Source organism: Phyllostomus hastatus, unplaced genomic scaffold (assembly GCF_019186645.2).
Source record: "Phyllostomus hastatus isolate PE091 unplaced genomic scaffold, TTU_PhHast_1.1 phas_contig_210, whole genome shotgun sequence".
NCBI classification, from domain to species: domain Eukaryota; kingdom Metazoa; phylum Chordata; class Mammalia; order Chiroptera; family Phyllostomidae; genus Phyllostomus; species Phyllostomus hastatus.
The window spans coordinates 8,763,711-8,783,886 of record NW_025333737.1 but is presented as its reverse complement, the minus strand read 5'-3'; the positions used below and the strand labels follow the sequence as shown (position 1 = coordinate 8,783,886).

Genomic DNA, 20,176 nt, shown 5'->3' with positions numbered 1-20,176 from the left:
TGCATATGGTGATGCAGGTTCAATAATGATAACCCCATCCGAAAAAGAAAAAAAAATAGTCACAGTGTAAATATTACCTTATATGGCAAAAGGGACTTGGTAAATGGGATTAAATTAAGGATCTTAAAATGGGGAGATTATCCTAGATTATCCAATGGGCCCTAAATGCCACCACAAGAGTCCCTGGAAGAGGGGAGAAGATGGAGCTTTGGCTACAGAGAGGAGAGCATGACATGACCACAGAGGCAGAGACTGGAGGGTTGCAGCTACGCACCAAGGGGTGCTGACAGCTTGCAGGAGCTGGAGCTGGCCAGGGATGGCTCTCCCCTGGAGCCTCAGAGGGAACTGGCCCTGCTCACCACTTGATTTTAGTCCCCAAATCATTTTGTTCATTTGGGGACTAAAATCAAGTTTCATTACAGATTTCTGGCCCCCAGAACTGTATGAGGATAAACTTGTGTTATTTTATACCAAGTCGGTGGTAATTTGTTACAGCAGCCCCATAAACTAGTTCAGATATGAATAAAGGTCTTGTTTATAAGGATTGTCATCAGAGCCTTATTTCACAACAAAAGGAAAAACATTGGAAAAATCAAAGATCTGCTGAAAAAGAGTGGTCATAGCCCTACAGTGAAATACTAAGCAGCCATAAAAATACTTCGATGTTATTTAATAATAAAAGATTAATATCATATAACTGAGTATGGAGCTTAAATATTTTCCTGGCCTTTTAATAAAGTTTTCTAATGTTATACATCCTGTAATTACTTCTGTCCTCATATAAGTCACATTTTTACTTGCAGGGTGGTGAGAGGGTCGAGGAAGTTTTGATCCCTAGAAACGGAGAAGCAGCAACTGTGGACACTCTAGTGCAGACAGATCAGACAGTCAGAGAATCCAGGGCCGGAACCTTTCCAGGCGCTGAAGATGTCAGGTTTCCCGGCAAAAGGGTTCTCCTCTGCATACACCTCAGCCAAGCATCACTCCAGTCTCTGCCTCCGTCTTCATAATGCCTTCTTCTCTGTGTCTGTTCCCTCCTCTCTTCTAAGGACTTGTCATTGGATCCTGAACTCATTACATCTGCAAAGACCCTTTTCCTAAATAAGGCCACATCCTGAGGTTCTAGGTGGACACGGATTCGGGGGAAACACCAGAATTCAGTCCACTAAAGACGGCTCCATTTTTTTCCTTACAAGTTTCAGTAACTTCACAAAGTCTTCCCTGACTTTCCAGGTCCCAGAGAGCAATCCCTTTGGGAAGTACCTAGAGGCAGAGACTCCCTACATGAATAAACTTCCCAACAGTTAGAGTTGCCAGTGTTAGATCGAGTGGCCTTAGAAGAGATCAAATCACCCATCCTTGAAGTGTTCAAGCAGAAAACACCTATCTGGAAAGACTTAGAGGGGATCCCGGGTCTGGATGGGAGAGGGAATTAGTTGGTCAAAAAGAGTTTAGTTTGTTGAAAGCAAGGATTGTACCCAATTTACTGAGCACAGCGCTGGGCACAGAAAAAGCGGTGAACAGATGTTTACTGCCCCATCGGGATGCCCCTTCGATCTCCATGTTCCTCCTTCCGGTGAGCACACAAACAGAACACTACAAAGAAAAATAAGCTAGGACGCAGGCGAGCTGTATACACAGTGATGGCCTGTCGAGAACCTTTTTCACATCCTGCACTAAGGGATGTGATCGGACACTCCTACATGCCTCCCTCTTCTGTGATGGCAAGAAGGTGACAAACCAGGACAAATCACAGGACAGGAGGCACCTAAATCAGTATCCGATGATCACGTGGGCTGAGAAAGGGATTCGGGGCCACCATAGTGTCCACCCGGATGGTTGGAGGGTCCCTCAGGAAAACCTAAGAGGTAAGGCCGTGGGATCCATCTCTGCTCTGCCCAGCCTGCCAGGAGAGGGAGAGAAGGCAGAGGCGCCGTCCTGGGTAGCAGCCGCGGCAGGCTGCCTGTTCATGCTGGAGTGCAGACGAAGCACACCCACCAGGCAGTGATTTATCAGCTGTGGGAGGCCCAAGAAGCTCTTAAGCCACAGGTGGGTACCCGTAAAGCCACCCTCCTGGAGAAGCACAGACCTCAGACCCTGCTTTGCTGCTAATCACCTTAAGCACCCCAGTGTTTCAGCCCCGATCTGGGTGGCCCTCACCACTCCCAAAGCCGTGTCACGTGCTCAGTGATCTCAGCTGGCCTCACACAAACCCTGTCGAGTAAGCAGGACAGGTGTTGTCCTTATTCCCACTTTACAGATGAAACTGCCGGGGCGGTTCGATGACTTGTTCAGGGCCACCCAGGGAGTACCTGTCCCAGTTGCTAGTACAGTGCTCCTGCCACGGACCAGGCAGGCAAGCAGTGTCCCATCCCCTCTGTATTGCCCACGAGCACTCATGGGCTTTTTTTTTCCAGAGGTGGCAACAAGTATCTGGGCACGGGGCTTCTTTTGTGGCCACTGGAGAGACTGACCTGCTGAACCTGCCACCTCTTCCTATCCAATCAGCCTTCCTCCTCCCCCTGCTTGACAGTTGGAAGTGGAAGGGCATGAGACCGGGCCGGGACACGCATGGCTTATGCCCAGGCTGGGCTTCCTCCAAAAGCAGCAAAGCATGCTTTCTGGGATCTGGGAGGAGAAGCTGCCCCTGTGTGTTTCTCCAGGCTTGGAGAAAGAAAGAGGGCAGAGCAGAGCTGCTGTGAATGTCTAGCTTAATGTAACCAACCCCAGCCTTCCCAGGGTGCCTTGCAGAGGTCCTTGGAACTGAGCCCCCGGCTGTACTAAGCTGCCTCAAGCAGCCCCAGGAAGTGGTTGGATGAGTGCTAGGGCAAAATGGAGCAAGAACTCTCCCCTCCTTGGGGCCACAGGTCAGCAGGGCAGGAGTTAATGATGCTGAGGTCAGGGGCCTCTACAGGAGGTGGCAGAGTTTCTTTCTGGTGGGACCTCTGGCCAGACACAGCCACACTGCCTGAAGGCATTCCCTGAAAATCTGCTTGAGCCCTGGGCACCAGGAGCACAGAGCGGGGCGGCAGGGTCAGCCCGTGCTCAGGCCACTCCTGGAATGCGCAGATTCGGGCTGACCTTTCAGCGTGGGCTTTGCCTAACCAAGCCAATTCTTTGACCCCTTTCTCCTCCCCTGCATCCTCAACGGGCACCTGGGGAGACACTGGACCACTAAGAGCTCCGTGGCTCTGTGCGTCTGGGGTCAGGCCGGCGAGGAGCCATGGCCAAGGTGAGTGGAGGCTGTGCGAGCTGGGAAAAGTCAGGCTGCCTGCGGCGATCTAGGCCAGCGTCCGGTTCCCATGACACTCTTCCTGGCAGCATTAATAACTAACCGCGGTCCAGACAGGTGCTGGCGGCCCGGCCTTAGGAGTTCTTGTTCAGGGTTGAAAGTGAGTCACTTCCCTTTTACAGTTTGCTAGCAGACTGAGTCACCCCGAGGCTGGCCCTTTCACACAAGTTCTCGCACTTGGGCTAGATAACATTCACGTCCATACCTTCAACCCCCGACTTTGCAGGTCAGCGGGGCCCTGGGGAGCTGACCCTCCTTTCTAGACTGAACAGCATCCCTGTGACCCTGCCTCTTCCCCTCCCCCTTATTACCCCAGTTCTTCAACTGGGACAGTGACGTCCCAAGAGGAGTCTGGAGAGATTCTCAGAAAGAGAGAGATAGAGAGAGAGATAGGCCTCAGTCACCTTTCACCTCTGCCCTAAACACTGCTTTTACACCGTCCCGAACCCCTATATGCATACAAAGACTAGATGTGGAATGTTCTAGAACTGATGAGCCAAAGGACAAAACTGTAAGGCAATAAGTCAGCTTCCTCACTCTTGGGAAGGACAGAGGCTGGAAGGGGGTAAACCAAGTCTCGTGACCATTAACATGGTTCCCTACCCCTCCAGGGTCAGGTGGGAGGCAGGACCGGCTACTGAGCCACCAGACTTCTGTGGTGGCCCTGGGTACATCTCCCAGGATGCCTCACTCAGAAAGGTATCAAATAAATGTCACCTGGGGAAAAGAAACTCATACGCCTCTTCAGTGAGTCCTTCCTTCCTCACTCTTATGGTCTTGTTTCTTTTAATTAGAGGAGAGTAATGGGGGGAAAATCAGGACAACTGTAATAGCACAATCAATAAAATAGAATCTAAAAAAAGAGAGATTAAGAAAGACAAAAATGAAACATGAGAAAAAAGGCCAGGAGAGAAAAAAAAACCCTCACTGAAATAGTTCGGGGATTTACTTTTTTTTTAATCCTCAGAAAGTCCCTCCTGCTACCTGGTTTCTAAAACAGAGGATAAACAGGGATGACATCAGGTTGGACAGCACTGGCTGTCTCGCCGCCAGGGGCTCCCGGCAGGTGTGAGACTGACAGGTTGAGAAGAGATGACACTATTTCTATCCTTAGAAGATGATAACCAAGGAAGAGAAACGACAGCAGAGGCTGGGCGCTGGGAGTGGCGGGAAATCTGACACCCTCCCAGCCGCTGTTGGCCCTTTGGGTGAACTCTGCTTGTCTACGTGGGGTGACGTGGAGCCCCCCTTCCCGGCTGGCGTTGTCTGCTCCTCCATCTCTCAGGCATCACAGTACATACCCACCACCCACCCCCGTCCCCCAGGGAACAGGAAGGTGGGGTTTCAGCTACATTAGCTTCATGGAGGCTCCCTGCACCGGACTTTCCAAACCGAATTTTGAAATCCACTCGCTGTGGCCGTGGCTTTGGCTGGACCCTTGCAGAGTGGGAGGGCCTTCCCCCGACCACACACGTCTCACACATCTCGGCCGAGCACTTGGCCAGCCAAGCTGCGTCGATGGCACCGAGGGTACGGATGCCAGAAGGGAGGGACTCCACCCCCAGTGGCTGGCTTAAGAGACCGAATGAGTCACGATGCCTGACCAGTGACCATCATGTCCCAGGGTGAAGTGGGAGGCCTGGGGACAGAGCCCGATGCAGAGACACAGCCACGGTGACTCACATTTAGACCTGAGGGCAAGTTCCATCCCCTGGATAGCTCTGCACCCGTCCCTGGGTGAGGTCATCCCCACTGCTGCTCAGAACAGGGCACCGGCTGCCTCTGCACTCTCCTCTGCGGTTCGGGCAGCCATCATCATTCTAGCCACAGCACCTCTCCCTGCCCGCCACACACACATGATGGATGGACCTGAGGAAAGAGTGTGTCCTCCCTGGGCGTCAGACTTTTTGTCCTTGAAAATAGCTCTTGCTCCCGATGATCTCACACAGGAGCCTTTGGGGCACAAAGGTCGTGGCTATGAGTCCTTCGAATGGAAGTGTGCCATGCCAGTGCAACTGGGTGACACTGCGATAGTCCGGACTATGACTGCCGCTAGTGGACCCAGACATCGGGCCGCCATCTCCCTCCATGTCCCGGGGCCACTAGTCTGCGAGTAAAAGAGTGCGTGGCACTGGGTAGGAGAGTGTCCCCAACAGAGCCAGTGGCCAGGAGCTGGGTGAAGTCACTGGGAAACATACTCATGCTTGGGAGAAAGAGCATGACGACACTCCTACACTTGTCCCACGGCTCCCTGCAGTGGTCAAGTCCCACACTGCTGGAGAGAGGAGGAAGAGGAGAAGAAGGAAAGAAGGCTGCCAGAAAACTAGGAGAACCCCTAAAGGGCTTCCAGGAGACCACCAGGCATGTCCATGAGTAGCTGAACCACTCCGTGGTGTGATAATGTCACCGTTAAGTGACCTGTAACAGCAGCCTGTATGCCCCACTGTCCTAACACAATTAGAACAGAAAAACGGGTATCTGTCATTCTCCCCCTATAATGTTTCCTACTCCCTTTATTATTCCTCCTCTCTTTCACTTCTGTCCTTGCTGCCGAGCCTGCAGCCTGCAGCCTGACAACGTGACCCCTGGTGGCTTTGCAGGCAGGAAGGAGAGGAGACAGACTCTCATATGAAGCCATGATTGCAATCCAAGAGGCTATCCTAAATGAGGCAGTCACAGCTATTGAGAACCAGCCCCCGGGGAGTTTCAGCATGATTTTCAGCCCATTGTCACCATCAAGGTCATTCTATGGTCCTGTGTGTGCGAGTGGGCAGGTGAGGAACAGGCACTGTCAGTGCACCCTGCCCCTTGGCTACCATATCAGCCCCTAGGAAGTCCGATCACAGCTCACTTTGCTCAAAACCCTGCTATCCCGTGGCTCCCAGTTCCCCTGGTGGAAAAACTTGCCTCCGCCCCCACCCCACCCCACCCCCCAGGCTGTCCCTGGTCCAGGCCTCATCCACGTGTGCTCAGCTCCCCCTGCCCCTGCCACGAGCTCCAACCCCACCGGCACTCTTGTCCTCAAACGCCCCAGGTACACCCCTGTCTTGGCCTTGAGGTAGCTGCTCCTTCTGCAGAAAGCTCATAGCCAGATGAGCTCAGGGGTCACCTTCTCAATGAGGCGCCTGCCCTATTCAGCGCTGCCACCTGTCCCCACTCTCTGCCCGGCATGCCTGAGCCCGCTTTCCAGCTCTTTTCTATTTTCCTCCACAATGCTTTCACCTTCTCATGCACTAGATGCTCCACATCATCACCATTTTTGCTGTTTATCATCTACCCTCCCCCACTGGAAGGCAAGGTCTGGACAGCAGGATCGTGTTCTCTGCCGAGCACGGTCCTGGAATGTAGCGGGCACCCAACAACCAACCGTTAGATGGATGAGTGAATGAATGAAGAGGAGTCACTGCCATTCCGAAGGGGACAAGGGCTGTGTACCTTAAGGAATGGTGTTCAGCTTCGGGTCACCTAAGGAGGGAGGAAGGAGGGCTGGCTGAGGCAGAGGGGCTGTTTTCAGAAAGTCAGTGCCCATACCTTTGCTTGGAAATCCCCGGGGAGTCACTCATTAACTCCCCTCCCCCGCCCCACACTGCCGGCCAGTTACCCAAACCCAGGCAGCAGAGAAAGAATCATTTAAGCAACCGACTCTCCTTTCCAGGCCCATCCTCCTACCAGGTAATCCACACCACTGTCTGAGCGCCGAGTCTGTACGGGATCCTGAAATGAGCAGTGAAAAAGGATGGGGTGAAAGAAACACCCAGGTAGCAGATAACAAGGCCCATTCCCGGCCCCACCTGCTCTCACGGCACTGGCTGGGGACACGATGTGCCAGGTGAAGGAGTGGACAGTGGCATGGCCCCTGTGGTTGCGGGGGGTTTGAGAAGGTGAGGCACACAATGGTGACATGGGGCAGGGGTGTGCACGGAGGCAGGGGGCAGAAATATTCCAGTCTTGGGGGCAGGATGCAAAGCCAGTGAGCTGGGCTGAAGGGACTCAAACCGAGTGGGGAGAGATGGGCAATAGGGCAGAATGCCCAGTGAGATGTGGTGCTGAGACAATAAAGAGCAACGATAGGGTTTGTTTGTTTGTTTGTTTTAGCAGAAAGTGACATGATGCACACTGAACTTGAGAAAGAGGCTTAGGAAAATACACAGAGAATGACTCTGGGAAAGAGAGGCTGGAAGTGCATGGGTTGAAGCCCCTGGCGGGCATCCCATCAGCCACTGCCACAGTCAAGGGCAGCAGGGCGGCTGCGAGGAGGATCAAATCAGAAAATCGCTGTGGAGTACTGTCAGGACCCGTGTTCCAGTGGACGGAGGAGTGAGCCCCACTGGCCACCGTCCTTCCAGTGGATCCACGTGGAACAGGACAAAGCAGGAGGGAGGAAAACTCAGAGACAAGGCTCATGAAACCCACAACCTCCCCTGACCCTGTAATACCACAGGGTATTACATCACCAACTTACAGATGAGAAAACTGAGGCTTTGTAATTTACCCAACATCATATCCAGACTAATAAGAAAAAGAAAACCTGACATCTACTGTGTGCTTATTATGTCCCACGCACTGAGCTAGGCACCTCACCCCGTGCATCCTCTCACTTCCAGTCACAACACAGCAGAGATTGCCTTTATTATCCCCGTATTACAGATGTGGACACCAAAGGCTATCCACCTGCGGTCACCAAGGGAGGAAACAGTGGAAGCAGGATGTGAACCCAGGTTTTCCAGGCCCATACTCTTTACCCCTGTGCTGGACTAAGAGTGGACGATTCGCAGCATCACCTGCCCAGTTCTAAAACGCTGCTGAGCATCACACAGCACCCGGGCTCTCCCAGGCTCCATGGGAGGAAGGAACAGAGGTATTTTGCTGCCTCCAATCATGCACGCCCACATTCTGAGCTGCCAGCTACCTGCTGTATTGACACGTACCTATGAGCCAGGCTTACAGCCAGAGGGCGACTGCTGTGGATGGTGGGGTCTGGACAGCTATGGGCAAATCCTACTCTTTCAAGTCAGAGAGTGGCCCTGGGCCCAAATCATGCTTTATTAGGACCAGACATCCATCCACAGTGTTCCAGTAAGCCTTGAAATCCCCTTTAATCCCGCAATCAGTCTCCGAGCTCCTGGAGGTCAGCAGGTGCAATCCATACGTTTCTGTTTCCTAGACCTGCAGGCTTTCAGCCGCCCACCTGAAGGCTCTCCCTGCACACTTCCGGACGTCTGTGCCCTGCTTCGGACCCTGTGTATAGAGACCGGGTAGTAGGAGCAGATGCACACGAACCAGGCAGCTGCAGCAACGCACCATCACACAATGGAGAGAGGACACAGCGCCAGTGCGGGCTCCAGCTTTGAGTCCTGGCTCCTTCGCTAATTAACTGCGCAATGTTGGGTGAATGACTATACCTTGGTTTCCTCATCTGTAGATTGGGTGTAAGATGACCGACCTGCTAGGGCTATGAGAGGTGACAATGAGTTCATCTAAGTAAAAGCCGCAGGAACATAGCCTGGCTTGAATCGATCGTGATGAATATATATATATATATATATATATATATATATATATATATACACACACACACACACACTGCTTATTAAGCTGTGTGGCCAAACCTCCTCTGATGGCTGCTGCCGGCCAGCCCCTGCTCTGGGCTGAGTGCAGGTGTGTTAGGGATGTCGGGGCAATACAGCTGCAGACAAGCAGCTGTGCCCTGATTACCTTTTGTGCTCAGGCTCGCCTTCTCTCTTGTCCTTTCTTGGTTCAAAGCACCTGCCCAGGTTGGCCACCAACCTGATTTCACCTGGAAAAAGAAGGAAAGCGAGACCTCAGGAAACAGAATCATGAAACTTATCTTCCAACTTAAAACAGAGAGGGAGTGGTCTCCGAACATCAGCCAGCCTCCCAAGGATGTAGGCGTTTAACGGCTGTTTATTCTTCAGCACAGGCTAAAACCACATTAATCCAGAATAAAGGGAGCAATCCATCTCCCATGTCAGTTGTGGACATAGCAAACTGCAGACTACTTTCCAGAAATACAGGGTTATCCTCATAATGAACTAGCCCTTGAACAAACTCTGATGGAAATGGATATTACACTAGGTAGTGATTTTTTTCAAGTTATAACAAAACTTAAATTCACAATGGAACTTTACTACACGATAATCTATTGCCACGGTTCTGAGTTGTTCTGCTTTTATTGAGTCTTTTACTCACAGGCTACTATTATACTATATTTCTGAGTTTTTCTGTGTTCTGACCTTATGATATCTGAATTCATTAAATGGGATACGTAACACAGGAGGAACACCCAACTCTGTGCCCAGCCCCTATTGTACACTTACTACATCGGCTGTGCTTTTATTAATTTTATTCCTTTTTATGGGTTTCCTCCATGCTATCCATATAATTCCTGAGAAGATGTGCACAGTTATCGGCATAGTTGCTGTTCCTGCTAAAATATTTAATCTTTAAATCCGACCTCTGTTCAACCTAATTCAGACACCAGGAAGAGTAGTATTTCAAAAGGTGTTCAGAGATAATAGTGCCTTTCTCTGTCTCCCCATCATTAGGCTCAAAGCAATCACTCCAGACCCTTAGTTTGGCAAATGAAAACAGAGAGAAGAAAGAAAAAGGGGAAAAACAATACCATCAGATTTGAAACAGAAAACTTGTAACCTTCACTCACAAGAGGAAGGATTGTCTGGGTGGCGTTTTGTTCCTTTGGAGTGCGCGCACACCTCGCCTCGGGGCTGGGGGCCTCCTGCGTTTTCTAGAGTTACCAAGGACAGGGGCCGGGCGGGTACTCTGCAGCCACCCCTGAATCAACCAACCCCGGCCACCACCGGCTAGGGGTCCCCTTGTGCTCCAGCCCCCTTTCCACCAAACCTGGGGACACAGGTAGGCTGGGCCCGGCTTCCTCTGCCACACGCATGAACTTACCCCGGGACCAACCTCAAATGCAATACAGGGCTCTTGACCCCGGCAAAGACCTTGACAATTCCAGCTCCAGTGAGAACTGTACAACACTGGGGACCTAACTAGACGAGCTGCAAATGCCAGAAAACTCAAAAAGAAGCAAGCAAAACCACCAGACACCCTCCGAGTCCCACTCTGACACCAGAATGGAGTCCCGTTCCTGTTGCTGCTTCATACAAAACTGCGCCAGACCCCAGCTCATGTTCGGTTTATTGGGTGCAAAGCATTCAGTAAGCTCATCGTGGTTGCAGCCTTATCCTTCCAGGGGAGATAGGAAACTTCACACAAGTAAATCTAAACTCACCCGGCCCCATGACATCCCAATCCACTGATGAGTAGCAGACACTGGGGATGAGATTAGTGGGAGACTGGCAGGGGTCTTCTGTAAATCTGATGGTGGGGGGAAGATGAGGAGGTGAGGGAGGGCTCATACTTGAGCAACTGGAAAATCATGCTGAAGCCTGCCTGGGTCCTGGCCCCAGCAGAGCTCATTGGTACTAAGTGTAGTCTGGCACTGTGTTCAATTTTTTAAAATTATTTTAAAATCAAGTTTAAATTAAAGCCAAGTAAGTCTAATATGCAGCAAAGATTGAGGATCATCTGGAGATCTTGTTAAAATCCAGATTCAGTGGTCTGGGGTGGCAGCCTAAGATTCTGCATTTCTAACAAGTTCCTGGGTGGACCCAATGCTGGTGGTCCAGGAACACGCTGTGAGTAGCAAGGGCTTGGAAGGGATGCCCTCAAACACCCCCTTACATCCCCTTCCTGGAATCTCAGACACACTGACCCCACCCTGCTCTCCAGCCAGGTCTTTCCTCTCTGGGCTGCAAACCAGCACCCCTCCTGTAGGCCCCGGACACCTGTCAAGCCTTCTGGAACAGCAGGTGGATAAGGGAGACACCACTCACATCCCAAGACACAGCTGCCCTCTCCACTCGCTCCAGTACTCAGTTCTAGGCAACCCAACCTCTAGAATGACTGCATCAAACAGGATGGTTACTTTCTGCTCTACGACAAGTAGAAATAAATGGAAGTTTCTGCTCTTCCCCCTTTGCTTTTCCCATCGGCATGGACATCCAGGGCAGGAGGAATATGGGCCTCCCGGATCCCTGGGTCCCACCTCTCTCCCCTCACACTCTGGTTTCACCATCCGCCATGTGGAGTCTATGGGGTTGCACACATGCCTCCCGATGCTGTGCCCGTCCTCTGTGTGAACTGCTCTAGACAGGGAGTGGACGACGGCATTCCGACAGAAGCAGGCCAACAGCAGTACGCACACCTGTCCCCAAATATCCCTCCCTTCCCATCCTTCCCACCTGACCAGTCCATTCCAGACATCTCCGGGGATGCCCTCAGCCAAACACCACCTAGTGGTTCTCAGCCCAACCAAGATGGAAGGGACTGCTCTTCCCGCACACCTCCGAGGAACAAAAGGCCCAGCAGGCGAGGCCACGCGAGGACGTTAGCCTGGAGCGTGTTCTCTCCCACACCAGCTCACTCCCTGCTCCAAAGCTCCACCATGCCCACAGCACGAGGCCACACGCTGCGGAAGACCAGGGTGTGGAAGGAGACGTGGGACGGGACGTGGGATTTCAACACTTTATGAGGGGAGTGACTTCTACAGAACAGGCCCCATAGCTGTCAGGACGCCAAACCACTGGGTCCCACTTCTAGGAAGGAGCCTACCTACAGCCGACACACCCACTACGCGGTGACCAAGACCCACAGTGCTTTTAAGGGCCCATGAGAATGTTCCAATTTCCTTTATAATCAGACAGAACTAAAGGAGTGTCATATAAATGCCCATGGAGCAATGAAGGCAGCCTGGCTGATACTCATCCTTACACCACTGCAGTCATAAAATATAATTTTAATATCTTTTTTTATGGAGGAAGGGGCTCACGTAGACAAGAGTGGCAGAGATCTCGAGCATAATTCATCCCTGAACCTGCCTCCTTCCTTCCAATCTCCGAATTTGCCAGCCTTCATTCAGACTCCTTGTGGAATACCCCCGGTTAATCCTGATCCCCGCCTGAAGACCCTCCCCTGACGGCCTGAGCTTCTGCACCGCACCCCCACCCCGCCCCCACTCTGGCTCTGTTTCAGCCTCCTGTGTTCCATCCAGGCAGACGCTCCAGCAGCCCCGCCCCCGCCTCGCGGAAGCCGCAGCCAGGTGGGGCAGAGCAGGACCTCTATGTCCAAACACACACCCTCAGCCCCCTGCAGCATAAACACGGAGCACACCTCACACCCAGGCCTATAAAAGATAATTATACAATCTCATCTGGCAAATTAGAGCCACGGAACTGTCTAATTCATACAATGAATTCGAGGGTTGGATCAGCAGGAAGAATTACCCTGGATCTTTATTGGGACTTGCCCCCAGGTCAGGATTAGGGTTTATTTATCTTTTTTATTTTCTTGCTGGGGCACAGGGGGCAGGAAGGGCCTTCTCTGCTGCTTGTCTCTCCCTCTCCCCACCCCATCCCAGTCTGCCATTTGGATAAGCCAGGTACCCAGTGCTCTTCCCTACAAAGTACTCAACTCCAGCTAGAATTAAATGAAGCACCAACAGGAAGAAATGATGGATAGACGGATAAATCAGTAAATACATTTTCACAAAAGAAAAGTTGGGGTGTTCCAAACCCAAACTAAGGGCTTCATCAATTGGCATTAACTCAATACAGAATAAACAATCAAACAAACAAACAAACCCTGACGTGCCCAGATAACAATTTCTTTGCTAATTATTCTGGCCCAGCTCTGAAATGTTTACTTGGAAAACACTCACTTATACACATTTCTTTAAACACCTCTCTGTCTGCCCCTCTCTCTCTCTTCCCCTATCCGAGAAGTCTTGCGAGAGAAGAGGGCTATTTACAGTAATCAGAGCCCATCTCCTCAGCTCGAGAAGTAGCTAGATCACCCCAGAGTGGTTACCACAATGCCGGGACAAGTCGACACCACGCGAGGATCATCCTGCATTCTAACCAAAGCAAACACTAAAAAGAACAGCAAGCCTTTTCCCCTACGCAGACTCCTAAGTCAGCCCTGCAAAGGAGCACGTGCCCTGGGCCTGGGGGACAGAGCCCTGGCCTGTACAGAGGTATTTGGCATCAACACCTTAGTAGGCTCCTGCAAACAAAGGTCAGTCTGAGAAATGAGGCTGTGAGGTGTGCAGAGGCCGAGGCAGCTCAGTCCACGTTTAAGGCCAGCACAATCAATGCACGGAATTATTTAGATGAGCCTCTCTATGACCCTGACCTTGCACAAAGAAAGTGTGTGCTGTGCTGTTCTAGGCTTGCATAGGGGACCTCCAGTATGTCTGCCCTTTCACCAAAGTGGCATGAACCCCCCTTTGAATGAGGGCTTGTTGTATGTAGGCAACCGCACCTCGAAAATCTCTGTACGGGGAGTGTATGTGTGTGTAGGCGTGTGTATGTGCATCTACTCCAGGATGCTGATCTTAAGGGAAAATAAACCAGTTCTAAACCACCGCTTCTGACTTAAAATAATGGAGATGTGGTTTTCTTGTGCCTAGTCCATCGGGACGCAAGGTGACCCAGTTCAGAGTGGTGGGCAGGCAGGATGGAACGTGCAAACTTACTGTCAGCGGGGCTGCAATCTTTGTGAACACTTGCAGCCAAATCTCAGACTCAGATTCCAAAACGGCTGAGACAAGCATGCACTTTTTGGAGGGAGATAAACACCCCGTCTGTGCCGACTGTGCTGAGGAGTCTGGGAAAAAGAAGGCAGGCAGCAAAGAAAGTGCCCCTCTCCCCAAACAGTGAATACGGTGACCTGGGGTTCATCCCGAACTATCCACGCTACCCACTCTAGGATGAGTGATGGGCCCGGAAGACGGAGAAGAAAATGTCGAGCAGCCAGTAAAAAGGCTCATCCAGGAGGTAAGAGCTCAAAATTCACATCAGTCATGGACGGGTTCGAGGGTAAGAATCCCAATGTGACCACTAACTAGCTGTCACCTTGGACCCCTTTCCTGAGTATCCATTTGCTCAATTGAAAAACGGAGACAGGAAGAGTCACTATTCCTTGCCCTTCACAAGCCTGCCCCAAACGCCAACCACCACCCTTGGCGTTTCTGTTTGAGGATGTAGAATAGCACTGTGCTGTCTCTGTCACAGGCTGGTTCTTGGTACCAAATTCAACCATGTGTTCAGCTGTGTGGCATATTTCCAGGCCCATGGTGAGTAATCAATAAATGTTAGCTATTGCTATGATTATAAAAAAATAAAATAGACATTCATCATCTTGAACTAGAAATAAAACTACAAATGTATTTTTTTAAAGCAGTTAAAATAAAAGTTGCAAGATGGTGAAATCAGAAACAGCTTGGAAATCAGGGTTAGATGGAGCTGCAAGCTTGCCCCCAAGTTGGGGTTCCAGGTGAGATCCAACAAGGGTGCCCCTGGGACCTCTGCAGGACCCACGGTGAGACCGGGAAAGAGACAAACTCACAGGCTGTGGTTCCCACTGACCAGAGAGTAGCAGCTCCCATGGACGGATTCAGTCAATATTGGCCTGAACCATGAACTTAACCAAGAATCCTAGCCCAGCTGACAGGTTGCAGGCCACAGGATTGAACAGACCTGCTCTGTGGCATTTTCCAAATATCTGTGTCATTAACAGACAGACGGCTCTGATGACATTCATGTTTCGGGTCAAGACCTACGGCCCTGAGCACTTCCCAGAGCCTGTTACACAACGCCGGGCTGGAAAAAGCGGCCAGACCACGACATAGCCGACAGAGGCCACGCCAGGAAGAAAGGCCTGCTGTTCCACGTGAGCATGAAGAAGACACTGGACTGGAGCCTGAGAACCAGGATCCTCCTGGGCTTTGCTCCTGAGCCAGGTCTCAGAGGCTCCCTCCTCCTTGGTTCCTCTGCTTCCTTGTGGGTTCAGCACAGAAAAAGACCCCAAAGCTCGGTCCTGAACCCAGTTAAACTCCCACCTTTCCCCTTTGTACTTTAAGATGACCTGAACCTCTGCCCTGACCTTTGTCCTAAGCTCCATGGTGTCAGCGGCCTGCAGGGCAGGCTGATCACTGATTCCCAAGTCAAATTCTCCCATCCAGATGGAACCCCTTCTATCCCATTCAAGCAGGCTCCCCTCAGAACCTCCCTGTGCCTGTGAACTTAACTTCAGTCTCTCCGTCACCCAGAGGGGCATCCTCCCCCAGTAACTGTGTTCATGACTTTACCTCTGGTCAGCCCTTCTGCGAACATTGCTCACGATCTACTTCTCCTATGCCCTCATGGCCAAGATCACAGACTAAGGTCCCTGAGCAAACAGCATGCACCGCATGGTACAGCCCTTTTCAGTTGAACAGAATGAACGCATGTTAGCATCTCCATGTGAAAGATAAGGTAATTGACGCACAGAAAGATTTAAAACTTCCTCAAGGTCATGTGGCTAGTAAATAGTTGAGTCAACATTGGCACCAAGGTCCTCTGGTTCCAGGGGTAAAGCTGAAAGTAGCCTTGCCTTCCACAGTGGCAGTAACTCCCCACCTGGGCTCCTTGACCTTAGGCTCGCCTGCTCCAGTCCACCCTATATCGCCCTCCCGGCTCATCACTCTAAAGTATCAATCAGCTCCGCCAAACTCTGCTCAACAGTTGTCAATGGCTCCCTACCGCCTTCCATGCACAGACCAAATTTTCTTCCTGAAATCCAAGGCCATCTGCATTCTGATTCCTCCTCTTGTCTCCCCAGCCTTGTGGAACTATACAGAACACCTAATCTTTGCCCTCATGCCTGCAACACCTCCCTTGCTCTGCTTCTCCCCAATAGCTTCCTTGTAAGCCCAGCCCAAGTCCCACTTTCCATGAGAATTCACTTGACTTCCCAGCCCTCGGCGATGGCTCACACTTGAGTCACAGTATTACTGCCTGTACCCCACAGTTGCACTAAATAGGTGATGGAGGGGACAGGTCATCTACCTTCTCCTGCCAAGGAGATCTTAACACCTTTTAGGGCAGGCAATATGCCTCAGGTGTTTGGATTTCTGGAGCCCAGTATAGCATGCGTATCATGAACCAGAGCAGCCAGGCTACTCTGTGCCGGGCCCTCTGGCCCATGGCACTCCATAAACCTAGGGGGCAGACCTCCGCGGTGGCAAAGCTCTCTCAAGATCTCTAAGCCAGAAGGGCCTGACCTCTTGGTGGCTCTCCGACCTTTCCAGTCTTGCCCAATCCACCTCCATCTGCAGCTGCTAACACGGGTCCCACGCTGAGCTCTGCCCTGGATCCTCACGTCTCTAGCAAGCCTAAACCAGGAGCCCAACCCACTGTGTTAAAAAAAAACAAAACTCTAAAGTTTATAAGCCCATCAGGTTTTCTCTTTAAAACCACATCTTTGCCTCTAGGGACACCTTCTGAAGGCAGTGCCGTGCCCGTGAACGACGCGGGAGGGGAGCACCCGGGCAGACTACTCCCGACCCGCAGAAGGCTGACCCCCAGAAGGCGTGCAGGGCCGGGCCCCCCACCCTCACACCAAGCCCCGGCCCCGTGTGTCAGTTTCACCATGTTTAAATGGAAACTAGAACACTCAACTCAAAAACACTTTTCCACTGATATTTTAAGGAAAAATGAGATCACAGAAAACCAGGGAGGTAAATTTAAATGGTGTGACCCCAAGCAACATTTTTTTTCAAAGAATTCCCTGAAAGGCTTGTTCACCAGATGAGGGGGGCACATCTGGGGAGACCTTCGCCCTAGAGACCACCTGGGCGGCAGCAACACTTATGCTACGTAAGTCGGTGAAAAACTCTGCCGATGATCCATAAACCCACACCCTCCCTGCAAACAGCCCCCTCCCCTCAGAGGCGCACGAGGACCCCGAGGTCCCTTTGGTTTGCGAAGGCGGCCGACAGCCCCCTTGCCAGCCAGGTCAACACTCTGCCTCTGCCAGAGATACCAAATGTTTCCTAAACCCACCCTGAGCCCAGCGCACTAAGCTATGAATAGTTATTCACGTTAACTTGGGGCATTAATTAAAAAACGTTCAGCCAGGCAAATTCTCATACTTTTAAAAAGTCATTTGGGTAACTGCCTTTCCATGCCGCAAACTTTCCGAACGGCTGACAGGTTGACATTTCACAATGTTGTTTGTTTTAATCAAGAAAGGGAGGAAAGAGCCAGTGTGGTGCCCGGTTCATTTTTCAGGTGCTTTGATTTATTGATTGGCAAACCCCCGCTTAAGAGCTGTACAGTAAGGCTGGGGAAGGAAAGCTCCCACCTCCCGGGGTTGGTGTCTGGGCTGGTGAGGAGGGAAGCGGCCCCAGGACATTGGTACAGCCCCTCTCCCATCTCCCCTCTCCCCTGTCCCCACACTCAGCTCCCAGCCTCCACCCTGGGCTGCACTGCAGGACCTCCCAGGCCCTACTCCAGGCCACTTCCCATCCCCAACCCATGCCCCCCGCTCCCAGACAAGGGCTGCTTCCTGAACCAAGACCCAATGGGAAGGGGCTACTTCAGCAAACTTAAGAGTCAGGGGACAGCAGGGACAACTATTAATGGTTCTCAAAATTCTTGCATGAAGCAGCAGAACCCAGAATCAGGCTGGACTGTATGAGTTTGAATCTCACCTCCACCATTTCTGAGCCTTGGGCCGCTTCTCTGTGCCTCAGTTTCCTCGCCTGTCAGCAATTTCCATAACACCAGTGCTCACATATACGGTTGTTTGGTGGGTCAAATAAATTAGCCTCGGGAAAGCACTAGCAGCAGTGTGCGGAGCACGATGAATGCCCTATGTGTATTAGCTTAAAAATCTTTTCTCCCCCCTGACAAAATTCAATGCCAGGCCCTGGCTGCCCAGCCCTGCTGTGCCCTGCTTCCTGGGAAGCCTCCAAGGCTCAGCAGGGTCCCAGGGCACACAGATCAACATCCACTGCTCCCCCTGAGGACTGAAGACACTCAGCTCTCCAGCTGACACCATAAGCCTGCCCACGTCACAAAGTCTCTTGTAAAAAGACAAGGGAGCGAGCTCTCCTGGGAAGGCTCCACGGGAACGATGCTCCCTCTCCAGGCCCCCCCACCCCCACCGTGTTGGGATGATGACGGACACCCAGCTGGGGTGAGGGGTGCGGTTCCTCGGACCACACTGTGAACAGCTGGTCTAAGAGCACGGACGGTGGACACCACACGCCCCGGAAGAGAAAGAAAGCCCACCACAGAGACTTCCAGAAACCTTATCACAACCAAACACAAGACACAGGTGGGCACAGACCTCATCTACAATCACTGCATACCACACTGGCATTTCAATGTTGACTGAGCACCTACTGTGTGCTGGTTATTAGGCCAGGTGCCAGAAATACAGAGCAGAGAAGGCAGGTCCCAGGATCCCCAGGGTTGAAACCTAGCAGGAAAGATGACATAAAAAATAACTGCTACTCAGCCCTGGCTGGCATAGCTCAGTGGATTGAGCGCGGGCTGTGAACCAAAGTGTCGCAGGTTCAATTCCCAGTCAGGGTACATGCCCTGGTTGCAGGCTATGACCCCCAGCAACTGCACATCGATGTTTCTCTCTCTCTCTCTCTATCTCCCTCCCTTCCCTCTCTACAAATAAATAAATAAAAAATCTTTTAAAAAAAACTGCTGCTCATATTCTGTGGTATGTAATATAATAGATTATAGATTATATATTACATAATGTTATGGGTTATATATTATATACTGTATGTTATGTATGTGTATGTATGTGACACATTTTGTGTATGTGTGTAACATGTCCAACGTGTACAGGGAGGATGAAGAGAAGGTAGCCCCCACCTCCCTGGTGGGGGGTGGGGCAACCGGGCAGGTGAGGAGGAGTGGCTGCAGGGTTGTTTGCAAGGGGATTAATTTGGCTGAGTAGGAAAAAGGATGTTGGGCCTGGCTGGGTATGGATGACAACTCTGGCCCTTTCTAGCTGCACAATCTTGGGCACCAGGGTTTTAAACACTTTTTGGGGCACCCGTGAAAAGAACTAAGGCACAGGCACCCCAGCAGGCAGGCAGGAGGTGATCAATTGATTGCTCAGGAGAGAAAGTGAGAAAACTTGGCAGAGGCTGCATTGGAACGAGGCCGCCAGGAGGGGCTGAGCTGAGCTCAGAGTCAGACAAGCAAGCGAGAGGCCCTCGTGGGAGCCCGGGCAGCACGGCCCCGACCCTGCATTTATGCTGCATTATCATTGCCATCGGCGCAATCTGGACCATCGTTCCTCCTCCTTCCTGTCTCCCTGGGATGTCTGGGGACACATGAGAACCAGGCTGGGGGCAGGGGGGTGGGGGGTGGAGATCTGAGATTTCAGAAGAAAAGCAAGCCGTGAGCTGAAAGGTTGATTATTTTACTTGGGGAAGCCATGTGTGGGCAATGGTTGTGGGTTTCTCTGGGTTTATCAGAAAATCCTAACAGAAAAGAGGTTATTTAACCAAGACCAGGAAAGAATGTGCAGATATTTTAAAATATTAAATGGAATTCCTAAAGGCCCATAATACGACGCCTCCCTTTCCAGGCCTGGCTGACTTGACCGAGAGCTGTGACCAGGGCCCGATAAATCAGAAGGTTGTTGAACTTGGCTGTCCTGGTCCCACGCGAGGGGCCCCCTCTCAGGACTGTACAGCGGGGGCACCCAGCCTGGCTCCTCACACGATGAGACACCACTGCCTTCTAGGCTGCGTTTGGAATGTGATTTTCAGAGACATTTCCTTAAACGAACGCAGAGTCGGAGGTAAGACAATGATGAGTCTCAGCCATCACATTCCAGGCTTCCAATGAGACCCGGGGCCTGTCGGGACTCGGGCTTCACACCCGCCAGCCTGTCAGCAGACGCGATTAACCCAGGAAGAAGGCTTGGGGAGATGGCAAGTAAAGCAGGCCGTGGGACCGTGCATTACACTAGGACATAAGC

The 20,176-nt window shown here is 51.6% G+C and overlaps 1 long non-coding RNA gene across 1 annotated transcript in view; it reads right to left on the bottom strand.

The window, feature by feature from the left end:
- LOC123817299 overlaps positions 1-20,176 on the bottom strand; it is a 138,461-nt gene that overhangs the window by 11,031 nt on the left and 107,254 nt on the right. The window contains exon 2 of the long non-coding RNA XR_006785396.1: positions 9,008-9,089. This is a non-coding gene — a long non-coding RNA (uncharacterized LOC123817299). The remainder of the gene's footprint in view (positions 1-9,007; positions 9,090-20,176) is intronic.